The 5,402-nt window shown below is 41.5% G+C and overlaps 1 long non-coding RNA gene across 1 annotated transcript in view; it reads left to right on the top strand.

Moving 5' to 3' along the window:
- Nucleotides 1-537: 537 nt before the first annotated feature.
- LOC106524112 (uncharacterized) overlaps nucleotides 538-5,402 on the top strand; it is a 53,738-nt gene continuing 48,873 nt past the window's right edge. The window contains exon 1 of the long non-coding RNA XR_001310969.1: nucleotides 538-621. This is a non-coding gene — a long non-coding RNA (uncharacterized LOC106524112). The remainder of the gene's footprint in view (nucleotides 622-5,402) is intronic.

Below are 5,402 nucleotides of genomic sequence, written 5' to 3' on the forward strand. Positions count from 1 at the left end.
TGACGAGTCTGACTTTTTTTTCCACATTGGACTCCATCAAGAAGAAATCCTGTGCARACTGCTGCTMAAATGTCCACTACGTCAGAACTTAATCGGCAAATGTGTTTCCATCTCTGCTTTTGTGCATTAACTCTTACAGGATGGGAGAAATTGGTCTTGGCGGAGGTTTGCACTCTCCCAGTGCTTCTAGTTATTTATTTATTCAGAACAGCAACGTGTTGACTCATTAGGCTGATTATCATTGTTGGCGGTGAGCGTCTCTCAGGCAGCTTGACGCTGTTTTTTCTCCATGTTTTGGTAAAACATGGAGGTTTAGGTTAACATGGTCATGGTTGGTAGCATATTCAGATCCAGAATCCAGGCAGACATAAAACAGTTCCAGCAGTAAACTTAGAGAAGCTGTAAAAGCAGCAAAACTTACACAGAAGAATCACAAGAAACAAAACAAACAGACTGTGGTATTGAAGCCAAGAATGCTATACTGATGTGAAAATAGATACAGACCGAATAATGAGGCTGGGACTAATGAGAGAAGTGTCTTCAGCTGTGACAGGACCAGGGAGCATGTGAAGATGGGTGTTGCAGGCAGACTAACACTGAGGAGCAACTAACTAAAGACAGGTGGGTGACACACAGCACACAGGAACACAGTGAAAAAAAACCCATAAAACAAGCAAGTAAACTAAACACAATAATCACAAAACAATAACAAAACACTAAATATCCCAAACAAAACTAACACAGATCCTGACAAATATGTAAAAACTAACCCTCCAGTGAAGATATTTTCCATGTTTTGCCATCTGGTGTGTGATTACTGGATTAATGGATGTTTGGAGAAAGGCAGAGACTCTGTCAGGCTGCATTCTGGATCTGATTTGTTCTCATTTGGACAATGAAGAACACATCGATCTGACTCTGTTTCAGTCTTCATCACTGTCACTGGCAGTTTGTTCCTTTGTTTGTATTTCCTCCTCTGTAGTTTGCTGTGGAGGATTTCTGGTTAGGGTGGGGTTATTAAAAAATACACCAGAACTTTGAACATCCCACTGAGAACCATCAAATCCTATTATTATAAAATGGAAACATAATATCACCACAGCAAATCTGCCAAAACAGTATCATCCACCCGAACTCTTGAAGCAGGCAAACAAGGACAATTCAGAAAAAACAACCAAGATTCCAAATATAATCCTGATGGAACTGGGCAGCCCACAGTCCACACCTTCAACTGAGAATCCTTGGTATGAATCAAAGATTGCTTTTGGTGGACAAAATGCTTCCATGTCAGGAGTTAGAAAATCTGAACTTTGTCAACCAGTCAGAAGCTGCGTTTCCATTGACCATGAAAATGTGCAAATTAGAATTTTGAAAATGAATTTGCTCAGTGGAAACATGTCAATTTAGAAAAAAATAAGGTTTTTGACAAAAATGTTTTTGCGCAAGGATGAGGTGGTATTTCTGCCGTATCGAAATTGGTGTTTTTCTCAAAACTGCAATGGAAACACTTTTTTCGCATCACGGGAGTCACCTGATCAACAACCGGCTGTTTCTACTGGTGAAAAAGACGACGAAGAAGACGATAACAGGAAGTACGTAATAGTAATATCACAGAAGTAGTAAAATAAAGTAGTAAACTCACCGACTACAATTTCCCAAAAACACAGCATACGTAGCCGCTCCCAAGTAGGGACTTGTCTCTGGAAAGCCTCGATAAAAGACGCCGACGTCTCCTCTGATGATGAGCGCTAGTGTCGTGGTAGCAACATGCTATGTGTTTACATCCATCGCTGCCATGTTTGTAATGACTTATCATGAGAACAAACGTATTCACGTGACTTTAATAACATTTCTTACTTAATGGAAACACCGCAGTTGCGAAACTGTGTTATTTTGACATTAACAGAATATCAACAAAGTTTTGCGCACATTTGCAATGGAAACACAGCTACAGTGACTCTGCTATGTGACATAATGGGGCATTTTCCCAACGGGACGGTCTCCTGAATGATGTCCACCAACCTGAGACAGATGGACAGGAGCATTTCAGCTGAAATCCAGCGCCTGTAGTTGGTATCCTGGCAGGAGGTTGTTGGCACTGATGCGGGTCAGTGGCTTGTCAAACTGGGCTCGTTGATTGGTTCACTGACTGGGGAGTTTATATCACACAGATGAGAGTAACTTATCTGAATCATTTGCATCGACTGTAGCATGTTTTTTTCCAACAGTAGCAAGCTACCAACAACAAGCTAACAGAAAGCTAACATTAGTTAGTCCATTATTGTTTTGTCACAAACAAAACTAAATAATATCACGTGTTTAATACCATGGTCTTGCCCACATCGAGGTGATGCTCAATCCAAACACAACCCGGTCCGGAGTAGAGTAAAGTGCCATCTGGAGCCAGGAAAGGGCAAAATGGGCTTTATAATGTAAAAACCCCTACGTGCTGGAGGGACTTTGTGTCCTCTCTAGCCTGGGAACTTTTGGGCATCCACCAGCAAAAGCTGGAGMTATTGGGGAGAAAGTCTATGTTTCCTTTCCCAACCTGTTGCCTTGGATAAGTAGGGAAAAAAATGAATGCGTTGATGGACAGACAGAGGAAAGCATGTTTACTCAATGCAATGCATGAATCAATGAAATCATTTACAACAGGAGATGAGAAGGCAAAACAGAACAAGGGGAGCTGATCAGGTATCAAAAGAAGTGCAAGGACAGAAAGAGTTCTTATTTGAATAATTAAGATTACAAAACACAAGTATAAAAGACAGATGCCTCTTCAGTTATTTGTAATAATTCAATTCATTTCAATTCAGTTTATTTATATAGCTCCAAGTCACAACATTCGTTGTCTCAGGGCACTGAACATGAAAAAAGAACAATGTAAAGAAGAAAGCAGCAGATTGTGTTGAATCACTTCATCACAGTCTCCCATCCTGAGCAAACGGTGGAGAGGAAAAACTCCCTGCTAATCAGGAAGAAACCTCCAGCAGAACCAGGCTCAGGACAGGAGACCATCTGCCTCGACCGGCTGGTTGGAGGACAGGAAAAAGACAAACACAGAAGAACTGGTCCAGGACTGGTCCAGGTGCACCTTCTTCTGTAGAAGACAAAGAAAAAACCTGTTATAGGACCAGTGGTGACCGGGCTTTTTCATTTGCAGCCCCTAGCATCTGGAATGCCCTTCCCTTTGAGTTACGTTCCATCAATGATGTCGAATTATTCAAAAAGGGCTTAAAAACCTTCTATTTTAAACAACCTTTTAGCTGTTTTGGTAAAAGTTGTTGAACCCAGTGGCTGTTGTGGTAGCTGAGTTTTCTCTTGCCTTGGTCCAAGTTTGATTTACATTTTTCTGTAAATGTAATATGTAAATGGGTTAGTATTTTATTTTTTGTGTTGTCTTTTTTTTCATTTGGCTCAATGTTGTTGCTGACACACCTTTTTTGGGATGGAAATACTTGACGGCTCCATGATATTTTTGTTGCATTGTTGTACTGTGTATTTTTGTATTGTAAAGCACTTTGTGAACTCATTTCTAAGAAAAGTGCTTTATAAATAAAATTTTTACTTACTTTGTTGGGGTTGATCTGCCTCATGGTTCGTTCACACCGAACGCGTTTTGAGCTGCAGGAGTGGCCGATTCACATGCAAAGTCTATGGTGGACGCGCCTCTAGGGGTCGTGCGTCGCGTCACGTATGTTTTGGGCGGCGCGTAAGGAAGGTGGAAGGGGCGCAGAGCGTTTTCCGCGCATGCGGTGCTGCGGAAGCCGCCGCCGCCCGAGTTGAAATATCTGAACTTTTCGACGCTTCTCCCACTGAAAACCGAAACAGACGGACTGGAGATCTTTACCTGAAATCGACCATGTGCAGTTGGATTTTCTGGCAGGATATATCAGCACCGATGTGGATCAGCTGCTTGGGACCAAAAAAAAAAAAAGTCCATCAGCTGGCAGCTTCTGGAGTGACGAAACTAACCGAACAAATCGCCTCTAAATCATCTGGTGAGTTAATTATCTGCTGTGCGTAATGTTCGCTTGCTTTTAAGTAAATAAATCAAAGCCATTTTCTTTTATTTTATCTTTATTCACCCACCGAGGACATGCTCCTCCCACACCTCGCTGCTGCTTCTTGTTCTGGTCTGAACACTAGTGCGTTCTTTGGTCTGAACATAGTGCGTCCAACGAGAGGCGTTTTGCGCTTTTTTGGCTGCTCAAAATGCGTTCGGTGTGAACGCAGCATCAGAACTCTCTGTACCTGGCTTGATAAGACAGATGGTGGTGGGGAGGTTGGGGGGGGGGTTCCTGGTTGAGTGTGTGTGTGTGTGTCCCCTGTGGTGCTGGAGGCTTCAAAGCGGGAGTAAAATGTGTTAAGCACATCTGGGAGATTGTCTGTGGAGCCGATGATGTTGGTGGGGGTTCTGTAGTCTGTGATGTGTTCCACGCCTTGCCACTAGGGGTGGGTGATACTGGGAATTTTGGTATCGATCTGTTACCAAGTAAATACTATGCTAGAATCGCTTATTTCGATACTGATTCCGATACTGGGGGGACGAGGCTGTCGGTCACGAAGAGGACAGCGCCTGCTGCAAAGCACGCAGGAGGAAMGGAGAAGTGAGGAAGTGCAGAACTTATTACTAGTCTCATTACTAGCATCAGAACAGGTTTGAAGTTGGTCGTTTGATGTTATTTTTTAGCGTCCTACAGGCTCTGACATGTTGAAGAAATTTGAAACTGAGGTTTTGAAAAAATCTATTAAACTTGAAAAAATCAGTGAGATTTCTCTATACATCCAAATACCTGCAAAATGATGGAAAYTCTGTAAATTGTGGACAATCTGTTCAACTTGACATGTATGAATTTTCCTTGAAGAATTATGCCGTAAGGCCATGGATTATCTAAAAAAAGTTGAATACAGTTTGCCACAAAAGGTTTTTATTAAGTTTTCATCATCTCTCCTCCAAGAAAGTTCTMCAMCTTTATCAGTGCCTTCACATGGTTGGCAAACAAGTTTGACTGATCAAAACTGGTGTTGACATGCAAAGTGGACCATTAGTCGATCGTTAGTGCCCTGATTATCACCTATTGTTGAGTCACTCTTGCGATAACACTATTGTAAGAGGGAAACACATTGACATGGAGGAGACCCCCAGTGCTAAACGGCAGACGGCTTCTCTTCACAAATATAAGATAAGATGAGATAAAACTTTCTTGATCCCACAGTCTGGAAATTTGCACATTACAGCAGCTTAATACAGGAGAGACTGAGAAGAATAATTAAAGATAATTAAAAAAAAAAACAAAAAAAAAACAACCCCACAATATACACATGTGATATATAGTAATGTACCAATGCACATATACACATATACATAAACACATTTGCATATTTGTATAGATATATAC

The sequence above is a fragment of the Austrofundulus limnaeus genome, unplaced genomic scaffold (assembly GCF_001266775.1).
Source record: "Austrofundulus limnaeus strain Quisiro unplaced genomic scaffold, Austrofundulus_limnaeus-1.0 Scaffold176, whole genome shotgun sequence".
In the NCBI taxonomy this organism is placed as follows: Eukaryota; Metazoa; Chordata; class Actinopteri; order Cyprinodontiformes; family Rivulidae; genus Austrofundulus; species Austrofundulus limnaeus.